This window comes from Camelus bactrianus, chromosome 18, assembly GCF_048773025.1.
Source record: "Camelus bactrianus isolate YW-2024 breed Bactrian camel chromosome 18, ASM4877302v1, whole genome shotgun sequence".
Lineage (NCBI taxonomy): Eukaryota > Metazoa > Chordata > Mammalia > Artiodactyla > Camelidae > Camelus > Camelus bactrianus.
In genome coordinates this window covers 9,344,474-9,368,565 of record NC_133556.1, presented here as the reverse complement: position 1 = coordinate 9,368,565, position 24,092 = coordinate 9,344,474, and positions in this window count along the sequence as shown.

Genomic DNA, 24,092 nt, shown 5'->3' with positions numbered 1-24,092 from the left:
CCTTCCCTGCTCCAGTTCAGCCCGTGTCCTCCCAGCTTTGACCCTTCGTCCACAACCCCGCTGTGCCCCGGCCTCAGAACTGATCTCTGCAGGCTCCCGTGCAGGCCCATGACTCCCCCTCTCTGCCCCTCTGGTTTTGTTCCCACTGGGGTCCTTGCTGACCTGTGCTACCCCAAGAGAACCAGCTCTACCTCAGCACTTCACAGCCCCAGGGGACACTGGTCCCTGGCCAGTGCCAGCAGGTCCAGCACTGCCTGCCCTGTGCCCCTTGACCTGCCTGGAGGAGACAGAGAAAGGCAAGTGGGGGTAACCACCACCCAGCTCCAAGGGAGGCCCAGAGAAAGCTCCTTTCAGCCAGAGTGAATCCCTTCTGCTCCCCCGCTGCCTGCTGGCTCTGTGGGCCTAAGAACGGCTGAGAATCTCCAAAGGGCCCCTTAGAAACCCTCCCATGCAAGACTCTCCAGGATCTTATTCAGCAGTGGGAGCAATCTTCCAAGTGAAATCTTACCCACAACATGCAAAACAGTTGCCTGGGGGGAAATGGGCTGCACTAAGGAACCCAAAGGCCCAGTCTTGTCTCCCCCCTGGGGCAGCCCTGATGTGCTCCTCTGGGAGACCCAGTTTGAACAGCATCAAACCGGTATCATCCTCTGCAGTAGGCATAATCCTGAAATGGCCCCTGCTATGGGTTGAATGGTGTCCTCCAAAAAGATATGTTGAAGTCCCAGCTGCCAGTACCTGTGAGTATGACCCGATTTGGAAATAGAGTCCTTGGAGATGTAAACAAGCTTAGATGCAGTCATATGGGGTTAGGATGGGCCCTAAATCCAATATGGCTGGTGTTCTTATAAGAAGAGAAGAAGGTGCCAGGAACACACAGGGAGAACCCATGTGACGTCTGAAGAAGAGACTGGAATGATGTGTCTACAAGCCAAGGAACACCAAGGATTGCCAACAACACTAGAAGCTAGAAAGAGGCAAAGGATTCTTCCCTAGAGCTTTTAAAGACAGCGTGGTCCTGCCAACACCTGGATTTGGGCTTCTAGCCATCAGAACTGTGAGAGAATAGATTTCTGCTGTTTAAAGCTACCAAGTTTGTGCTACCAATTTATTATAGCAGCCCTAAGATACTCCCACCCGCTAGTGAATACACCCTGAATAATCCCACCTCCCTGAGAATGAATGCAGTGGGACAGTCACTCCTATGATGCTACATGGCACGGCTGACTTTAAGAAAGAGGTGGCAGTGGTGAGATACCCAGAGGTGCCCGGCCCTGAAGACGGAGACGTGAAGCCCACGCAGCCCCTGCCACTGCAGAGAATGGGCTGGAACTGACCACCTCTGCCTGCGACAATGAGCCATCCACAAGAATGAAACCTGTCACCACCTGGGCCCGAGGCTGGTTGTGGGGAAGAGGTGGGAAGAGAAAGTGGCAGCTAGTGGGCGGCTGACCAAACAGAGACCTTGCTGGGAAGTAGAAACCGGACACTTGATGTGGTTCAAATCACAGACACACAGAAAATCTGGAGATCAGGACCACATGGCAAAGAGGGAAACCAAGAAAAGTCAGGCTGTCTTCCGGTCCTTAAGGAAAAGTTCCTCCCTAGCCTGGAAGTCCCCATGACCAGACTCAGAGGTTTCCCTAGCAGCCATGCTGTGGAATGGCCCTCCCTGCTCACAGAAGTCTTTGAACGCCACCTCTGTGACCTCAGGGGCCAGGAAAAGGCTCTGCCCGGTGAGACCACAATTGTAGACACTACACAAATCAAAGGAGCAGCATCCCCAACGTGTGGGTGGATCACGTTCACCAGCAGATAACAGACAACAATGCCCTCAGAGGAGACGTGCAGCTGTCAGCCTGACCAAGACTTGCCTCAGGCTGTAGGAGGCAGGTGACCTCCGTGTTCAGCTTGCAAATTCCAACTGCACAGATTCTGCAAAAGCAACAGGGACTACCCTGGGAGGGCGGACTGCTTAAAATCTAAGAGGATGTGGGAAGACAGCTGACTGCAAACCGGGAAGTAGGCTCTCACTCGCAACCAAACCTGCCAAGACCTTGATCTTGGACTTCCAGCCTCCAGACTGTGAGAAATAAATGTTTGTTGTTTAAACCACCCAACGTATAGTATTTGTTATAGCAGCCCAAACAGACTAAGAGTGGGAAAAATCATTGTTTTAAAAATCAGTTGAAAAGAATAGAGAGCCCAGAAATAAACCCACAAACTTTTGGTCAATTAATCTTTGACAAAGGAGGCAAAAAAATATACAATGGACAATCTCTTCAGCAAATGGTGTTGGGAAAACTGGACAGCTGCATGTAAATTAGTGAAGTTAGAACACTCCCTCACACCATACACAAAAATAAACTCAAAATGGCTTAAAGACGTGAATATAAGAAAAGACATTATAAAACTCTAAGAAGAAAACAAAGGCAAAACATTATCTGACATAAATCTTGGTAATGTTCTCCTAGAGCAGTCTACCCAGGCAATAGAAATAAAAGCAAAAATAAACAAATGGGACCTAATTAAACTTATAAGCTTTTGCACAGCAAAGGAAACCATGTGCAAAACAAAAAGACAACCTACGGAATAGGAGCAAATATTCACAAATGATGCAACTGACAAAGGCTTCATTTCTAGAATATACAAACAGCTCATGCAACTTAATAACAAAACAAACAAACAAAAAAATCCAATCCAAAAGTGGGCAGAAGACCTAAACAAGCAATTCTCCAATGAAGATATACAAATGGCCAATAGGCACTTGAAAAAGTGCTCAGTATCGCTAATTATCAGAGAAGTACACATCAAAACTACAATGAGGTATCACCTCACAATAGTCAGAATGGTCATCGTTCAAAAGTCCACAAAACATAAATGCTGGAGAGGGCGTGGAGGAAAGGGAACCCTCCTACACTGCTGGAGGAATGTAGTTGGTGCAGCCGTCATGGAAAACAGTATGGAGATTCCTTGAAAAACTAAAAATAGACATACCATATGATCCAACAATCCCACTCCTGGGCATATATCCAGAGGGAACTTTAATTAGAAAAGATACATGCACCTAAATGTTCATAGCAGCACTATTTACAATAGCCAAGACATGGAAATAACCTAAATGTCCATAAACAGATGACTGGATAAAGAAATTGTGGTATATTTATACAATAGAATACTACTCAGCCATAAAAATAATAAAATAATGCCATTTCCAGCAACATAGATGGACCTGGAAATTGTCATTCTAAGTGAAGTAATCCAGAAAGAGAAAGAAAAATACCATGTGATATTACTTGTATCCGGAATCTAAATAAAAAGACAAATGAACTTATTTACAAAACAGAAACAGACTCACAGACATAGAAAATAAACTTATGGTTAGGAGGAAGGAGATGGGAATAGATAAATTGGGAGTTCAAAATTTGCAAATATAAACTACTATATATAAAATAGATAAACAAGTTTATATTGTATAGCACAGGGAACTATATTCAATATTTTGTAGTAACCTATAATGAAAAAGAATATGAAAATGAATATATGTATGTATATATATGACTGAACTATTATGCTATATGCCAGAAATTGACCCATTGTAAATTGACTATACTTCAATTTAAAAAAAATCAACATAAGCTATTTGGAAAAAATACTGTCATAACCACAATCATGTGAAGCAGTGGGAAGAGGGGGATAGACCCCATTCACACTCACTGCTATGCGCCAGGCTCTGTGCCAGGGATGGGCTGTGGGATGGAGGAGACAGAGGCCCTCCTGCGTGACACCAGGGTGGTGAGAGGCAGCTGTGTGAGAAATGACAGCACAGTGTGTTATGCGGTGAGCAGGCGAGCGCCGCTAGCCCAAGGAAGGGCATGGAGGGCTTCCTGGATGAGGAGAAGTGAGCCACACTCTAAGATCACCTCTGAGGCCAAGGAGAGGAGGCCCAGGAACAATGTGTGCAGAGGCATCTGGACATGACAGAACCCAGCATCACTTGGGGCCAGAGACAAGGAAGGGTCTCTCACAGCTGGGACCTGGGACCAGGGCAAGAACAGCAGTGACCCTTGCCTCTCAAATAATGGTTTGGGAAGCACACACACATAAGGAGAAGAGCAGTAGATTTGATCAAACTTCCCAATAGTGTGGAGATGTGATTAAGTATAGCAGGGGTCCTCCAGGAACAGTAGCCCGGATTCAAGCCCAGAGTCCCTTACTCAACACTTAGTGAAGCAACTTAACCTCTATGTGCCTTTGGTTTTCTCATCTGTAAAATAGGATAATACCTCCAAACTTGCCTCAGTGATCAAATGAGACGTATCTAGAATATATTTTACTTAAGTTAAGTGAGATTAAATTAAATTTAATTAAATGATATATCTTTTAATAGCAATGCCAGTTACAGAGTAGCAAGAACTCAGTAAAAGTGGGTCATTATTATTGAGGCAGGGGCCTTGCTGAGCATTTACATGTTTCACTTCATTTAATCCTCAGAATAAACCCTATGAGAGGATCACCATTACTGTCTCCATTCCACAGAGAGGAAACTGAGGCACAGAGAAGTTAACTGCTTTGCCCAAAGTCACACAGCTAGCAGATGGAGGTGCAGGGTCTCAACCGGGTAACCTGACTTCAGACTACACCACTAACCCCATCATCATTCCACCTGTCCCCAAGTGCCAGTCAAAGGGAGACACCACCGAGATGGTCCCACATCCCACATGCAGAAGGCCGATGCCTCTTCTCCAGGAGCTATGATTCACTGGACCAACACAGCTCAAATTTACCAAGCATCAGAGCATCTCAGACACCACCCATTCTAAAGGCTTGGAGGAAGAGAGCTGGGTCTTGAAGGATGAGTCAGGGTTTTCTAATCAGACAAGGTGAAAAAACATTCAAAGCAGAGTGAATCCCATGTGCAAAAGTTCAGTGATGTTGAATCTGTGAGGAAGAGTTGGCAGAATTCCTTAAGCTTAAGCAACAGGGGCATAATTTAATATAAAGGTAGGTGATTTCAGACTAGGAGGAGCCAATTGGTGATGTCATCAATGCCCCAGGATCTTTCTGTCTGCCCTCTCAGCTTGAGACTTTTTGTCTTTCAACTTTTGACCTCATGGTTCCAAGATGGCTGCCACAGCTCCAAACATCATGTCCTCACACAACTATGTTAGAAGTAGGAAGCAGGAGGCATCCAGAGTCTACTAGAGGTCTCCTTACATGACCTTCTCCTTTTATTAGGAAAGAAAATCCTTTTCCAGAAGCCTCATCAGCTTTTTCTAACATTGGCCAGCACTGTATTAAAGTCCAACATTGCACCAATCACTAGCAAAGAGAAATGAGATTACCATGGCTGATTCAGACCAATTACAAATCATCTCTTGGGCTTGGAAGGGACTCTCAAGTTCCCTGAACACATTGTGGCCCCTTGGACCTGGGGCAAGCTTAGTAACAGGATGGTCAATTGAGCAGGGCAGAAATGATGCCCTCTCTACAGCATTTGAGCTGCAACCCTTAGCCACCTTATAAACAGTCCAACTACTCTGAGGTCATCCGGCTGCGAGGAAGCCCAGACTAACCCTGCAATGTGCCTACATGAAGGGGCATCCCCAACCAGCCCCTCCGTTCCTGCCCCTCCCACCCCTCACCCCCTCCTCCCCACCCTCTGTCTGCCTGAAACCATGTGAGAGACTTGTCCTGCCCAGAACAGCCCAGCCAAGCAACTCCAGAATTCCTGACCCGTGCAAGTCATGACAGGCACAAGGTGTAGGGTGATCCATTTTATTCCACTCCGTTGCGGGGTGGTTTGTTCAAGCAGCAATAGACAGCAGAACACTACTCAAGGTCATAGAGTGGCCAAGCTGTGATCTGAACCTGACCCCATACTGCCTCTTGGATTCACAAGCGGGAGAGGAGAAAACCTTCTTTGAAATGCCAGAGAGAATTTTTAAATCATTATGGATTGTGGGACCATGTGCCTCAGAGACTTTTAAAAAACCCATTAGGGAAGGAGAAGAGAAAAAAAAAAGTCAGCAGGAAGACAAAGGAGCATGGACACAGGATGTGCCGTGCACCGTGGGTGACCAGTTCCTTGGGATGAAATGCTGGGAAGGGCTGAGTGGCTTTGGAACAAAAAGTAGGTTAATAAAGCTGATAAATGTGAGGCGGGTCTGAATGCATCACCCCATGAAGGATAGCTGCTTTAATGAGGAGAGAGCGGAGAGAAACCCTGCTGTCAGACCCCCGAGCGCTGGGTCAGTGTCCACGCCGCCATCGTCTTTGGAGGAAGCCATGGCAGGGTCAAGGTCTTTGACCCGTGTGTTAATAATCCACGCCTTCTGTTGGGAAGGCGCCACATGCTGCCAGGTCAATGGGATGGGGGTGGATGGCAGGTCTAATTGGGAGGAGGGGGACAGGGCCAGGCTTGTAGGCTGTGCCCTGACAGAAGGCACAGTGGTCCCTCTCCAGTGATGAAGGGGAATCCCATGAGGTTAAAGTCTGCTGCGGGCTGAGGAGTGCATGAGCTCCCCATTAAGCCAGCGCCAAGGTGGGCAGAGGAGAGATATGGGAGGCTGGGGTGGAGGGGGCCCTTGGCATGCTAAAGCTACCCTCAACTCACCCCTGGCCTCAGGTTTCTCCTTTTTCCTTTGGGTCTCAGACTCAGCCTTTCTGGTAGGGGTCGGGGGCCAGCCAGCTGGAATAATGTTCTCTGCAAGCCTGAGCAGGCTTAGTCAGCTCTGAACAAGTGAGTGACCACGGAATCCAGCCCACACTCAGGCCTTGGACTCAGTAGAGGATGGAGGTAGGGGTGCTCCTTCTGGTTGGTTTAGTGCCTGTATTAGTGTCCTGTTGCTGCTGTAACAAATTATAGCAAACTTCATGACTTAAAGTAACACATGTAAGAACTGAAAACAGATAAATGAAGGCTTGTACCCATAAGCTCACAACAACACTATTCTCAACAGCCAAAAGGTGGAAACAACCCAGATGGCCATCAACTAATGAATGTGTCAACAAAATGTGATCTAGCCATACAACGAACTCAGCCATAAAAAGGGATGAAGTACCAGCTACTACATGGATGAACCCCAAAGCATCCTGCTAAGTGAAAGAAAAGGTCATAAAAGGTCACACATTGTATGATTCCCTTCATATGAAGTGTCCCAAATATGTAAATCCATAGAGACACGAAGCAGATCAGGAGTGGCCAGGGGCTAGGGGAGAGGGGAATGAGGGTTCTTCTGGGGATGATAAAAATACTTTGCAACTAGATAGAGCTGGTGGTTGCACAACACTGTGAATGTACTAAATGCCCCTGAATTGTTCACTTAAACATGGCTAAATTTATGCTCCATGAATTTTGCCTCAATAAAAATAAATATATAAATTATTATTGTTGTTGTTGTTGTTATTATTATTATTATTTTAATCTTAGAGTTCTAGAGGCCAGAAATCCAAAATCAGTCTCATTGAGTCAAAGTCAAGGTGTTGATAGGCTGGTTCCTTCTGGGGGCTCTGGGCAGGGGTCGGGTAGGGATCTGTTTGTCTCTTTCAGCTTCTAGGTACCACCTGCATTCCTTGGCTGGCAGCCCCTCCTCCATCTTCACATCCTGCAGTCTGGCAATCTCCCTCTCTCTCAACTTCACATCACCTTCTTTGACTTTGACCTTCTTACCTGCCTCTTATAAGGATTCCTCTGATTACACTGGACTCACTTGGATAATCTTGGATAATCTCTCCATTGCAAGATCCTTAACTTAATCACATCCACAAAACCCTTCTACCATGTTTGTGACATTCACAAATCCCAGTGATTAGGAAGTGGTTATCTCCAGGGGCCATTATTCTGCAGACCGTGGTATCAGAGTCTTCTCTCCTTGCTGCTCAGATTCCCCAGGAGCAGGGACCCTGCCTGTCTTTGGGCATCAGCCTGTGCCAGCTTTGTCCCAGCGAGCAGCCTGGACCCAAGGCACTAAGGAGAGGTCTGCAGGGTTAGGTGGGAACAGCCTTGCCTCTCCTCTGGGAGTTAGCCCAGTGATCAGGATGGAGACTTCAGGCCCTGGGCAGGCAGCGAGTGTCGGCTGCTGGCAGTGTGCTAATAAACCAACCTCCGGGGAAAAGCTCTGCTCTGTACTGTGTGCCCAGGTGTAAATACCCACACCATGGCCAACTTCATGCTACCAGATCAACACAACTGCACGTGGCTTGGGGAAGAGACAGGCATCGTCATGTGGAGTGGCTGCCGCTCACCAAGGCCCACAGGGACACCCAGGCTGGACAAGGGGCAGCTGAAGAGACATGACTGAAATGTGTCGTCAGAGCCAAGGACTCCAAGGTGAGTGACCGGAGTTCAGACACAGAATTGAAAAGCGACTTAGACCTATAATGTATATTTTGGAGGACTGCTTAAAGATTCAATGAAAAATGGCAGTGGGGAGAGGGGAATTCACATAATACTTACTAGAAGAAGCCAAAGAAGCCTCTCTGTGCAGCCACCATGGAAAACAGTAATGGAGGTTCCTCAAAAAATTAAAAATTAGAGCTAACATATGATCCAGTAATTCCACTTCTGGGTATTTGTCCAAAGGAAATTAAAACAGGACACCAAAGAGATATCTGCACTCCCACATTCACTGCCGCATTATTCACAGTTTCCAAGATGTATAAACAACCTATGTGTCCATCAACAGATAAATGGATAAAGAAGATGTGGTGCATATACACAGTGGAATATCATTCTGCCATGAAAAAGGAAACCTTGCCACTTGGGACAAAATAGATGGACCTTGAGGGCACTATGCTAAGTGAAATAAGCCCGACAGAGACAAATACTGCAAGGTATCACTTATATCTAAAATAAAATCTTGGAAAAACAAGTCAGACTCTTAGAAATAGAGAGCAGAAAAGTGATTGCCAGGAGCTGGGAGGTGGGGTAGATAGGGAGCGACTGGTAAAAGGGTGCAGACTTTCACTCACAAGATGAATAAGGTCTGAGGATCAAATTATGACATGGTGATGATAGTTGATAACACTGTATTGTATAATTAAAGTTTGCTAAAAGAATAGAACTTCAATGTTCGCATATATTAAAAAAAAAGATACGTATGAGGTGATAGGTGTGTTAATTAACTGAATGGTGAGAATCCTTTTACAATGCATATGTGTATCAAATTGCCACTATGTACATTTTATATATCTTAAAATTTTATTTGCCAATTATACCTTAATAAAGCTGGGGGAGGAGGAGCTTCTCTGTTGCTTCTACCCACCTCTAGCTCAAAGGTGGGTTCTGGGGACCATCCACTGGACTTCCAGGTCCCCAGCCCATACCTAGAGGCCTCCCCATGGCTGCCAGGGAGGCTGCAGATTCAGGAGGTCTGGCCAGCAATGTGGGGTTACAGAGCCCTGCCCACCAAGGCCACTGTCCTCCTGCGTGCTGGCACCAGGCCACACCAGCCAGAAAGTCACATCCTCTGTCCCCATCTCCCACAGACCCTTTCTTTCCCCATCTGGGTGGCTGAGACACCCTCCTGCCACCTCTCAACCACCTGATCAGGATCTGGGCAGAAGCCTGGTCTCTGAGGAACTGCCTGAGCCACAGGGATCCCCAATGAACCTGCCAAATACTGAGACACAATCAGACCTAAGCCCAGAGAGGCAGAATCTGCCATGGCCCACCTCTCACCTACCAAGCCAACCTGGGGACAGGCTAGGGACAATGCTGCCTGGATTCTAGCCCAAGGACTAGGAGGACTCAACAAACACCATTATATCCATCCGGTGTGATATTTTGCCTCTAAAGATAAAAAATCGACAATGGATAATTCACTGGACTTTATAGAACGTTAGAGAGGCTAGGAATTTGGGGTTTTCTATTTAGAGTCAGACTAAGACACTTTAAAAAGCTGTGTGGTCTTGGGCATCGGGCAAGTCCTTTTACTTCTTTTGCCTCTGTTTGCTCACCCTTAAAATGGGGACAACAATGCTCCCCCTTCCCCAACATGTGGGAGGGTTAAATGAAACACTGACTGTGAAGGCCACACTCAGCACCCACCCTGCTATGGACCTTTTAACCCCCAAGCAGGGTGGCAACACAGTCCCTAAGGCCCAGTTCTCCCTGAATCTCTTATAAAGTGACACTAGTTTGATGCTCCGTTGCTTGCTGCCACCTCTGTTCCAGCTTCAGCAGCCTCCTTTGGAGGCTCTGAAATCACCAAGCTCTTTTCTACCTCAATGCCTTTACACAGCCTCTCCCTGGCTTCTTCATATCGTCCAGGACTCTGCTATAATGCTCCCCTGTCAGTGAAGCTTTCTCTGACCCTACCTCAGTTAGTGCCCACCACCACGGTCACCCCATCCCCCACCCCCAGCTACAATCCATGAGCCTGATCTAGCCTCAAGATGATGCCCCCGTGTAACTAACCAGGTAGGATTTTTGTGCACAACTTCACACAGACATCATCAAAGCCAAGGCCAAAGGTCAGGATGAGGGAGGCTGGAAGACACACAAGGCAAACTTTTCCTATAAAAGGCAGAATAGTGAGTATTTTGGGCTTTAGGGCCATATGGTCTCTGTCACAACTGCTCACCTTTGTTATTGAAGTGCACAGGCAGCTACAGACAACACGGAAGCAAATGAGCATGGCTGTGTCCCAAACAATATTTTATTCATGAAAACAGGCAGTGAGCTGGGTTTGACCCACAGGCCACTGTTTGCCAATCCTGATCTAAGTATCTGGTGGAGGAATTAGATCACCCCTGAGTACAGGATTCCCAAGATCCAGGCATGTGGAGAAACAATGGAAAAAGAAGGAGACAACTGGAGAAGGGATAGAGGGAGTCAGAAAAGTGCCACAAAGATCTAAATGTGCTTTAACTACACATCCAGGCACGTGCCTCGGGCCCACTCACCAGCGTTTCTACTTGGTTTGCTGGACAATTTCTTTTACAGTAACCTAAATCTTATTTTTAAAGAACTTTAGAATGTAATAGAAAGATACGATTTGATTTATAGAAACTTATTTTACAGTCGACTTTGTTAAGAGCCACCCTAGAACTGAATTTCCAGCCACCTTCAAAGTCAATCAGTGTTTGAATTCCTCTGATCTAACTCCTCTAAGTGATCAGTCTGCTGGAAACGTACATCCTCGCAGTTAGGTGCTTCCGCAGTGGCAACGCCCTCCCTTCCACTGAATCGTCTCCCTGCGTCTCTTACAGACTGACGCTGGTTTGATGCTCCGTGGCCTGTGCTTTCGGCATGATAGAGGAGAGTGTCTTCAAGGCCTGGAAGACCTTCTCCCACTCCCCAAAAGGTTATTCCCCCCTCTGTTAGGAACATCTCAACGGCATCAAGCAAACCCTGGCTACCTGGCTTGAACTGACCTTTGGAGGCTAGCTGTTGATTAACCATTTCATGTCCTTGCAGTGAGCTCTACTGACATCCGTTAAAGTCACATGGATGACAAAAGCAGACACTAAGATGTTCCCGAGCCCATCTGTAAAGGGGATCCATGATGGACGTTTCCAAATTCCTGTCTAGAAATTACACGAGTTGCCCAGTAGAGCAGTAAGTTTAGTGTTTCCAGAAGCATTTAAGCAGAGGCAGGTGCAGCGTCTATTAGGGGGTAGTGTGCAGTGCACTCCTATACTGACTGAGTAATAATTTTGTACTGGTCTGCATTATTTCCCTACTACTGCGTAACAAAGTAACCCCAAAACTTAGTGGCTTAGCCAACAATCAACATTGATTCTCTCTCACAGTTCCTGTAGGACAAGAATTTGAAAATGTACTTATATGTGGAATCTAAAAAAATACAACAAACTAGTGAATATAACAAAAAAAAAAGAAGCAGATTCCCAGATACAGAGAACAAATCAGTGGTTACCAGTGCTGGGGGAGGGGCAACATAGGGGTGAAGCAGGCATAAACTCTTAGGTAAAAGACAGGCTCAAGGATATATTGTACAACACAGGGAACATAGCCAATATGTTATAATAACTGTAAATGGAAAGTAAGCTTTAAAAATTGTATAATTTTTTTTTTATTTTTTAAGAAAGAATTTGAAAATGGTGCAGGTGAGGGTTTCTGGTCTGAAGGTGTAGTCAAGTTGTCAGTTGGGCCTGTCATCATCCGAAAGTTTGACTAGGGCCAAAGGACCAACCTGACAAGTTGGTGCTGGGTATTGGCAAAAGGCCCTGGATCTTTTCCCCATGGACCTGCCCACAGGAAAGTTTGAGTGTCTTCATGACACTGGAGCTGGCTTCACCCAGAGCAAGTATCCAGGAGAGGCCAACATGAAGATGCCAAGGTTTTTTTACTGACCTAGACTCAGAAATTACACCACTGTGTAATTTCACAATATTCTACTGGCCACACCGGCCAGCCCTGAATCAGTGTGGGAGAGACAACACAAGGACGTAAAGACTCCAGTCTCCAGTGCAGCATTTAAGGAACTTGTTAGTCCTCATTTCCATCCTACATGCACCCTGATCGGTGTTCATAGCAGCACTACTTATAATAGCCAAGATGTGGAAGCAACTTAAATGTCTACTAACAGATGACTAGGAAAAGAAGATGTGGTACATATGTACAATGGAATACTATTCAGCCACAAAAAAGAATGAAATAATGCCATTGGCAGCAATATGGATGGACCTAGAGATTATCATACTAAGTGAAGTCAGACAGAGAAAGATAAATATCATATGATATCACTTGTATGTGGAATCTTTAAAAAATGACACAAATGAACTTATTTACAAAACAGAAAGAGACTCACAGACATAGAAAACAAACTCCATGGTTACCAAAGGGGTAAGGAGGGAGGGATAAATTAGGAGTTTGGATTAGCAGATACACATTACTATAGATAAAATAAACAATAAGGTCCTACTGTACAGCTCAGGGAACTACATTCAATATCTTGTAATAACCTATAATGAAAAAGAATATATATGTATAACTGAATCATTCTGCTGTACACTAGAAACTAACACAACATTGTAAACTGACTATACTTCAATTTAAAAAAAATTAAAGGGAAGACTACCCAATGCAATCTACATATTCAATGCAATCTCTGTCAAACTCCCAACAATGTTTTTTACAGAAATAGAAAATCCTATCCTAAAATCCATATGGAATCCCACAGGACTCCAAATAGACAAAATCATCTTGAAAAAAAAAAAAAAGAACAAAGTTGGAAATCTCATACTTCCTGATTTCAAAACTTACTATAAGTCTACAGTAATCAAAACAGTGTGCTCCTGGCATAAAGACAGACATGCAGACAAATGGTCTAGAAGAGAGAACCCAGACATGAACCCTCACATATGTGGTCAAATGGTTTTGACAAGGGTGCCAAGACCATTCCGTGGGGAAAGAGCAGTCTTTTCAACAAATAGTTCTAGGAAACTGGATATCCACATGCAAAAGAATGAAATTGGAGCCTTACCTCACAACATACATAAACATTAACTCAAAATGGATCAGAGACCTAAACATAACACCGAAAACTATAAAATTTATGGAAGAAAATGTAGGAGAAAAGCTTCCAATGTGGCAATGACTTCTTGGCTATAACACCAAAAGCCCAGTCAACAAAAGAAAAAGTAAACATATTGGATTACATCAAAATTTAAAACTTCTGTGCATCAAAAGACATGATTAACAGAATAAAAAGGCAACAAATGGAATGGGAGAAAATATTTGCAAATCATATATCTGGTAAGGGGCTGATATTCAGAATACATAAATAATTCTTACAACAGCAACAACAACAAAACCTGATTTAAAGAGGCAAAGGACTTGAATAGAAGTTTTTCTTCTCCAAAGAAGATATACAAATGGCCAACAAGTGCATGGGAAGATGCTCAACGTCACTAATCATTAAGCAAATGTAAATCAAAACTATAATGAGATACCACCTCATACCCTTAGGATGATTACTGTCAAAACAAAAACCAGAAAATAACAAGTCTTGACAAGGATGTGAGAAATTGGAACCCTGTGCATTATTGTCTGGAATGCAAAATGGTACAGCCACTGTGGAAAACAGTATAGCAGTTCCTCAAAAACTTAAAACTAGATTTATCATATGATCTAGCCATTCCATCTCTGGGGATATACTCAAAATCGTTCTTACGTTGAAATCAGAGTCTTAAAGGGATATTTTCACATGCATGTTCACAGCAGCAATTCACAACAGTCAAGAGGTGGACACAGCGCAATTTTCCAGTAATGGATCAACAGATGCAGTATATCACACAATGGAGTATCTTTCAGCCTTAAAAAGGAAGGCTGTTCTGACACATGCAACAACATGGACGAGCCTTGAGGACATTATGCCAAGTGAAATAAGCCAGTCACAAAAGGACAAATACTGTATGATTCCACTTAACATGAGATGAGGTACCTAGAGTAGTCAAATTCATAGCAACAGACAGTCCCGTGGTGGTTGCCAGGGGTGGTAAGCAGGGGAATGGGGAGCTGTTGTCTAATGGGTGTAGAGTTTCTGTTTTGCACGATGAAGAGAGTTCTGGAGACTGATTACACAACACTGTGAATATACATAACATTAGTGAACTATACGCACAAAAATGATTGAGACGGTGAATTTCATGCTATGTGTATTGAACCACAATTTAAAAATTTTAAAATAACAAGTTTTTAAAAGTAAAGGGATGAATAAAGATATAAAATGGTAACACTAACTGAAAGAAAGCTGAAGTGCCTCTACTAAATTTCAAACCGAACGGACTTCAGAGCAAGGAAAATTATCAGGGATAAAGAGGAGCATTATATAATGATTAAAAAGATCAATTCTCCAGGAAAACATAACAACCCTCAATGTATTTGCACCTAACAACAGAGCATCAAAATACACGAGACAAAAACTGACAGAACTTCAAGGAGAAATAAATGAATACACTGTAATAGTTGGAGACTTCAAAACCCCTCTGCCAGTAATTGACAGATCCAGCAAGGAGAAAATCAAAAAAGACACAGTTGAACTGAACAGTTCCATCAATCAACTGGATCTAATTGACATCTAGAGAATACTTAGTCCAACAAAAGGAGAATATACATTCGTCTTGAACTCATATGAAATATTCACCAAAATAGGCCATATTCTGAGCCATAAAACACACTGTAACAAATTTAAAAGAATAGAAATCACACAAATTATGCTGTCAGACTACAATGGAATTAAACTAAAAACCAGTAACTAAAAAATAGCTAGAAGCTCCCAAGTTGTTGAACACTTGGGGATTAAAAAACACACTTCTAAATAACACATGGGTCCAAGGAGAAGTCTCCAAAGAAATCTTCAAGTATTTTGAAAATACAACTATCAAAATCTGTGGGATGCAGCAAAAGCAGGGCTTAAAGGGAAATTTATAGCATTGAATGCACATACTGAAAAAGATCTGAAATCAATAATCTAAGCTTCCACCTTAGGAAACTAGAAAAATAAGAACAAATTAAACCCAAAATAAGTAGAAGAAAAGAAATAATAAAATTTAAGCCAGAAATCTATAAAATTGAAACAGGAAATCAATGGAGAAAATCAATGAAGCCTAAAGTTGATTCTTTGAATTGATCAATAAAGTTGATGAACATCTAGCCAGGTTAAGTAAAAATAGAGAAATACAAATTACCAATATCAGAAATGAAAGAGGGGCCATCACTATTGATCCCATGGGCATTAAAAGGATAATAAAGGAATATTATGAATGACTCTATGCCCACAAGTTTGATCACCTAGATGAAATGGACCAATTCCTTGAAACACACAATCTACCAACACACAAGGGGAAATAGATAATCTAAATAAGTCTTTATCTATTAAAGACGTTGAATCAATAATTAAAGTCGGGGAATAGATGAGGCTGGAGAAGGTGGGCCGGGCCGGGCCAGGCTCAGGAGCTACACCAGGAACTCTGTCTGTTATACAAGATAATCCCATGGACAGATTAGCCACCCCTCAGGGAGTCACAGGCCCCCAGCCCCCTGATTGGTGGGCATCTCACTGGGATGGGCTCTATGAATTTACCTGATAGCAGGGCCCTCAAACCTAAGTCAACCATATCACCAGTAACTGAGACCAGTCCCAACTCCAGTGCAGGAGAACTAGCTTCTCAGAGAAGAAAAGAGCAACAGGGAATAACTGAGCATTGTGATGAAGCCAGAGCAAGAAAAACAGAATGAACAAACATGCCAGTGAGGACACTTTGAAGGCAGAACCAAAGCATTACAAACTCTACCACCATTCTTTCAGAACACTTCAGAATCTATTGCCCAATCCCAGATTTCTAGGAAACATTTGCCAGCCCTCAGTGAGGTCTGGATTGCCTGGGGAAGAAGGTGAAGGGCTCTCTTTTTTGACCAGAGCTGAAGTGACAAATATTAAATTGCATTATTCAATAAATGTTTATCTTGATGAAAACCCTCTTGGAAATAGAGTGCTCTCCACAGAGTTCCATTTAATGATGAGCTAGCCTCAAAGCCAACTGAAGTCAGTGGAAATCTGGAAGGAAGTTGGCCAAACATCCAGGCAGGCCCTGAAGGAGCCAGTGGGAAGAGGCAGCAGGAAGCAGAAGCTTCTTTGCCTGCTGCCCTGACCATGCTGAAGCGGGTGCAGATGAGTTAGGACAGGGCATCAAAGATGGTATCTGGCAAAACTCTCTGCAGAACTGATATGGAAGATGTGGCCAATTGCATTTTCCAAAGATGGCCACAGCGATCTCTCCCATACCACATGCCCTTCCTCAGTGTGACCTTGCCACTCCACCATCAAGAGGTGGGGTCCAGGTCCCCTCCTGTCGAATCTCAGCAGGCTCACGACTGCTTCTGCCAATAGAGTATAGCAGAAGTGACTGACTCTCCAAGGTTTAGTCAGAAAGAGCCATGCAGCTTCCACTGGCTTTCTTGGGATGTTTACCCTGGAGGAAGCTAGGTGTTATGTAAGAAATCAACCATCCAGAGGCTGCCAGAGGAAGGGGACACATGCAGTAGCCAACAGCCAGTGAGCATCAACTGGCAGACACAAGAGTGCGCCATCTTGGATGGCCACCCCAGTCATGCCTTCAGATGACTGCGTTGCTAGCCAGCAGTGACCTTAACCAAGTGGTCGACCCCAAGAAAGAGTTGTCCAGCCCAACCCTTTCCTCATTCCTGACCTACAAAATGGCAAGCAAAATAAAATAATTATTTTAAGCTGCTCCATGGAAGGGTAATTTGTTATGCAGTAGTAATAACCAGAACCAGGAGAGAAGGGGAAAGTACAGTGGATGGGGAGGAGTAGAAAGGGAGGGAGTGTTGGCCCAGTAGTTTGGAGGACATTGAAGAAGGAGGAGATGGAGATGAAGGTAAAGAAGAAAAATATGATGGGGAGGGGGAAGAGAGGAAGACAGATAAAACACTGATGGAGTCCAACCTTTCTTCTCCTACTAGCCTTTCTAATTTTCTCCAGGCCCTGGCAGCAAGGGGACGGTCTGCTCTTTTCTCTTATGTTTCATCCCCTGGCACTCCGGAAGCCTTTCTTCTGACCTCTTTATGCCTCAATACACAATATACTTGGGGAAGAGAGGTGGGGAGTCGTCTTCTGCTCCAACTCCCTTTTTATCCATTCTTTGCTCAACAAAACCCTTACAGAATGCGTACACCGCTGTGCTCAACAGGAAAACAGACAACGTGCCCTCTTGTGGCCCTGAAGGCTGCCAGGCAACCTGTGGGGAGGCAGGCAGAGCCCCAGCATTCTTCTTTCTTTCGCTGCGACTGTATCCATATGAATATGAACATCAAGCAAATAGGAGCACTCAGATCTCTCCTCTCCAAATATAAAACAAGAAAAGCAGGGTTAAGGAAAATCAGCAAAAGGTGGTTTGAGGTGTTTGGGAGGGTTAACTGGGCATGTTGACAATATAGCTTCTTCTTGGGTGATGCTTAACGGATGTTCTTGCTGCTGAAACTGTCACTTTAAAAATAAATCCTCTCCTAATGGTGACTGGAGCCCTGCCACTTGACAGAAAATCAGCAGAACGTAAAGGATCTTATTTGGAAATGACATTCTGTATTGTAATTTTTGTTCTGTTTTATTTTTAATTTTTCTTTTTATGACATGTCTATGATGTGCTTTAAAATCTTCCAGCCAAGAGAAAGAGGGGATGGGGAGAGGAGAGGAAGTGAAGTTGGCAATAGGGTGATCGTTACTTAAACTAGGTGGTGGGTCAATGGAGATTCATTGTATGATTTACTCCACTTTTGCAAATGTTTAAAATTTTTTCCATTATAAAAAGTTCATTGTTTTTCTTTTTCTTTCACTGGAAAGGAAAAAAGATGTTCAGTTTGAAATGTTAAAATGTGTCTGTGACCTTGTTACAAAAAAACAGTAAGTGCACAAAGATTTTGATGCCTCTCTCTCTCAGAACGTGATACACTTCAGACCTTCCCTATTTGATCCACTTAATAAAGATATCGTCAAACTTAGGTCTAAATCTAGCACAGTTCTGCTCTGTGCACATTGCAGGGCCATATGGATTGATCTAATACAGCTTCTCAGTGGGTGGAATTCACCAGCAATTATGTCATCAATACAACCCTGGGGACACCACATTGCTCAACGCTCAGCCCTTGATTCTTATATTTAATTTTTATCTCAAATTGGCTGTTTTTAAAAAGGGGCCATTATATCCACGGAAATGCTAAGATCAGCAGCCAGGAGATGGATCTTAGGTGCTCAGATGCAGAAGGGTAATCGGGGTGTTTGTCAGCACCCTGTCCAAGGAGATAAAGAGGTACTCAAGAGCAAGGAGCCAATGTTGGTGGAAAGAATTTCGGTGGAGAGTATTTTTTTCCTTCACTTAGGTGCCAGCTATCAAGCACAAAGCAAAACCAAATGGAAGTCATCCTTGTGACCTGGTTGAGGTGATGGCCCTGCTTGGCCTTATAAATGCCATTGTGCATACATGAAACATTTTAAGAAAGATGCTGCCGAGGGCATATGCTTTAAAAGCTGTAAGATTTCCTAGCTGAAGTTCAATGCCACTTATGTTTTCAGAGATGTGCTTCAACACCAGTTGGTTGAAGACTGTTATGAGCTTAGTTGTATCTCCCCCAAATTCATAGGTTGAAGTCCTAACCCCCAGTACCTCAGATTGTGATTATATTTGCAGATAAACCTTTAAAAAGTGATTGAGTTAAAATGAACCCTTAGGGTGGGCCCAAGCCCAGTATGGCTGGGGTCCTCACAAGAAGAGGGGATTAAAACACAGATACACAGAGAAGAGGCCATGTGGGGACACAGGGAGAAGGTGACCATCTACAAGCCAAGGAGAGAGGCCTGCAGAGAAACGAACCCTGCCCACACCTTGATCTTGGACTTCCAGCCTCCAGAACTGAGAGAAAATACAATTTTGTTGTTAAGCTCCCTAGTCTGTGGCTTTGTAACAGCAGCCTGAGAAGACCAACACAAAGGCAAAGACTTCCGATGTATAAAATGTAATAAACATGGATTATATCAATTTTTTTACAGTACTGAAAATATTTTCTCTAGGAACCTGTTGATATAATAAATGATGTTCATTAACTTCTTGGACCACACTTGCATTCCCATAATACACCCTACTTGCTTAATAGTGAATTATTTTTGATATATTGCTAAATTCCCTTTGTAATATTTAGGAATTCTGCATATCTATGTATATGTGGAATTGGAACATATTTTTCTTTCTTGATAATATCAAGTTTTGCTATTTAAGTCACTATGACTTCATATAATAAATTAGGGGGCTGTCCATCATTTTTCTTTGCCTTGGAATAACTTAAGTCACTAAAATTATGTGTTATTTAAAGCTTAAATAAAGCTTATTCATGAAGCCAAAAATAATAATAATAATCAACAGGACTAGTCCATCAAGAGACAAAACAATATAACAAAATCTGCCTAATGATAGAATGGAATTTCTCTACGTGGATCAGGAATTTTTGAAATAGTGGAAATTTTTTAAAATAAAGAAAAGGGAATCATTTCATCCAATAAAGGAAATAAAGATTAAAAACAAAAAAAAAAAAGACAGCAAGTGTCCTCTTGCTTTAGCACTTGAGGGTGCTCTGGGGTTTTCTACATCCCCTGTCACTGAATTGCCTTGGTTATTTATTTAACTTTTTCTGTCACCATGACAGCCAGGACCTTGCCTGTCTTGTCCACTGTTGAAATCCCAGCACCTAAATGAGCAACGAGTTGGCTCTCAATAAATATTTGTTCCATGAATGAACCAGGCCAGTTTTCCTCTCTAAGACTGTGCCATCCCATTCAGTAGCCCCCTAGTCACATGCAGCTATTCACATTTAAATTCATTTAAATTAAGTTAAAAAAAATTTTAACTGGCCTCAATTCAAGTGCTCAAGAGGGCCTGGCCACATGCATTCAAGTAGCCAGCATATTGGGCAGCTCAGACATGGAACATTTCCACGACTGTAGAAAGTTCTGCTGGGCACCACTACTCTCAGGGGCCCAAATGTGGAATTCATGGTAGCAGCAACTCTCAGAGTCCAGGGGAGGCACAGAGATGCAGGAGGTTGTTATCAACAACCAGGAATGATCCCGGCCTCCTTCTGTGGAGTGCTTGCTCTAGGCTGGGGACAGGGTTAAAGGCATTAGAAGCATTGTCACTGTCCTTTCCGACAACTCTTCAGAGCAGGTGATATCACCCTTGTTAATGATAAGGAAACTGAGTCCCCCAGTAAGTGATCAAGGGAAAAGGACAGTCCCGGGTTCAGGGGCTGGCAGGAGTTGGAGAGGGGCATCAGGCGCCCAGCCAAGGCGGCCAGACCTCAGGGAGGAGACAGCTCCAGTGGGGCTCTAGGGCATGAGATGGGAAAGCAGGAGCTGCACCTGTCACTGGGGATACTTGACAAGGGAAGAGGGCTTCACGTCATGGATCCACAGGTGCCCAGGGCTCGCCCACCCACTGGGTGCTAGGCTTGAGGCTATGAAACCAATGCCAGCCCCAGCTGCTGGATGAGCTGTGGCTGTTGACCCAGGCTCTGCTCTGGCCAGGTCTCTGCCCAGCGCCCCCAGTCCCAGTGGGGAAGCCTCAGTGACCCTGGATAAAGATAACGGAACAGCCAGAGTGACAGGGCACCCTTGAGACCCCAGGAGAGCAATGCCTGGGCCCTTCTTGGCCTGCTGCCATGCTTCATGGTTGATTTGTAAAGTGCCTGGGACAGGCAGCCTCCTGGAAGTGGAACAGGGCACGTGCCTGTATCTCATGGGCCTCAGCGTCTCTGCAGCGGGGGCCCCCAACTGATGGTGGAGCCACCCTGCTCTGGACAGGAAGCCCCAGCCTCAAGGGTATATTCTGGATTGTCACTGAAAGCAGCCACAGGGCTGGAGAGAAAAAGAATGAAACAGTCAGCCAAGGGCGCATCGTCAGTCTTCCGCAGCATCAGCAATCCAGTGCAGGAGCTCCCAGACAGACGGAGCTCCGACTCCTGGCACCTCCCCCGTCCAGAAGGGTGGGTGGTGGGGTCGGGTGCCACGCTGCTCTCAGAGCAGCCCCCTCGGACTGGTCCTCACCTCTTCTCCCAGGCTCTGGGAAGCCAGGCAGAAAGGCAGAGGCCCTTTATGTGCCAGACAAGACCGCTGTCAAGGGACTGCAAATCTGCTTGAGGTGTTACATGTCTGTTTTTAGAACAAGAATGTCACATCAGCAGGAACCAGTGGCCAGAGATGGGGGGGGGACAAAGCAAAAGAGATTAGCTTCTGTCTCAGAGTTTTGGGTCTGCTGCCCACATATCTAGGGCACATTTGTACAGCACAGAGAGCTATTCACCCTCCTGGGCTTTATCAGGCTGCTTTATGCCCAGTAAGGCCAGGCCCTTGACATGTCTTAAGTCACAGTGTGCTCACAGCAAGGCAACAGTCAAGTAGCAATGCCTCTGCTTTGCAGATGGTGGAACAGGAACTCCAGCTTCTGCATTTGGCTAGGCGGGTTCCCTAGGCTCTCCAAGCCAGGGCCCAGGGGCAGCATCTGCAGCTCTTTGCTAAGGCTTTCTCGAGCCCCTGAGTCTGTGCTGCCTAAGTGGGGCAGGGGCAAGCAACAGGGAATGGAATGCCCCAGGGGCTGCCCTTCACCAAGGACGGACGGGACTCGGTGCATACACACCTGGGCAACCTCACCCCGCAGGTGGAACAGCTCGAGTCACCAGTGCAGCTCAGCTGCCTCTGTGGCAACTGGCTTGTTAGAGTCCCCGCATTGGCTGCCTTCTCTCCCTGTCTCGCATCTCCACACCCCTGCCTGGGTTTCTAGGATGACTTGTGCTTGTATCCCTGTCTCAGGGCCAGCTTCGGAGGGAACTCAAACTAAGCAGATGAGGAGGAGAAAGCTGAGAACCAGTAGGGCCCCTTGCGGCCACCTCATTGTATAGCCTGGACAGAGGTGGTCCGGGGTGGGGGAGCCAGGCTGGAGGTGATGTCCAGGCTGGCTGTTAGGATGTGTGGCCCAGCAGCAGATCTCCAGGGAGAGAAGCTGCTCGAAATGGCGCTGGAGAAGGATTCTATTTTGAGTAGCCTGCCCAGATTAGAGCAGGACCTGATGACATGGAATTAGGATCTGGCCCTGGGAAAGGGGTCTGGCCAGGCCCGGGTAGCTGGACCAGGGCTCAGGATCAAGGTATAACCACAGGGTTCATCTCAGCTGAGGCAGCAGCCCAGAAGGATCATTCAACACACCCAGTGGGTCAGAGGAGAGGAGAGTGCTAGGTGGGGACAGGATTCTTGGGACCCACAGGACATCTGACCCACTCAAGACCCCAATTTCCAACCCTCTCTTGCTCTTAGTGACATGGGCCCTCTCATCTTGGGACCTTTATAAATCCTGCTCCCTCTGCCTGGAAGAGTCTTCCTTACCTCACTTTTCTCTGTTCCTAAATGACATTCTTCCACCCTCAGATCTCAACACAAACACCACTTGCTGAGTGCAGCCTTCCATGTACTCCCAATCAGATGACCATTCTGTTACCAGAAGTGTCCTCACCACCACCATGAGAGCACAGAGAGCCAACGGGATAAAATATACCAAGGAGCAGTTAAGAGAACCAGAGGAGAGATGGAGGGATCTCAACATATGACTGATGGAAGTTCCAGAAAAAGTGAGAGGAGGAAATGATGGAGAAGCAATATGTAATGGGGCAATCAATGATTATTTTCAAGTGCTAAAGAGCACCATGAACCCTCAAATCAAAAATATACCCCAAGAATAGACAGCATAAATTAAGTCTATATATGGCTCTATTATAATTAAACTACACAAAATCAAGGATAAAGAGGAAATCTTTTAAATTATTGAAAATTAAACATCACCACCAAAAAAAAACCAGAAAGAAATATAATCTCAATCTTCCAAACCAGCAACATTTAATACTTCAACATATGCGTGTATATGCATGCGTATATACACATATATAACCCACAGAAGACAAAAAGGAAAAGAAAGATAAAATAAGTAAAACACATGCAATGAGGTGGTATAAGTCCAAATACATTATTAATCATAATACATGTCATTTGGATAACACAAATAAGAAATGTAATCATATATATGAGATGGATAGGTAGATAAATATTGTACCATCCAAAAAATTGAGGACCTAATAAATTGAGAATACTCATAATTTTCACACACATTAAAATTTGTAAAAACTAATCATTTATTAAGTCATAGAGCACTTTGACAAATTTTTTTAAAAAGATGTTTATCATCCAGAACATGCACTCTGACCACAATTTAATTTAAATGTTTTGTTTTGGAAATTTGGAAATACCGCCTGGGTAAAAGAGGAAAATGCACTCAAAACTACAAATGTCTTATCACTAAGTGACAATTAGAGTAGCACTTGTATAATGGAACTAGAATCATTTTTAGAGGCAAACGCGTAGTCTTATATTCATGAATTTAAAAATCAAGAAAGAGTAAAACATATGAGTCAAACGTGATAAAATAAAAGAGCTAGAAAAGGGGTACCAGAGCAAATGTAAAGAAAGTACAAAGAGGGAAATAACAAAAAATAGGTCAGAAATAATGAGCTGGAA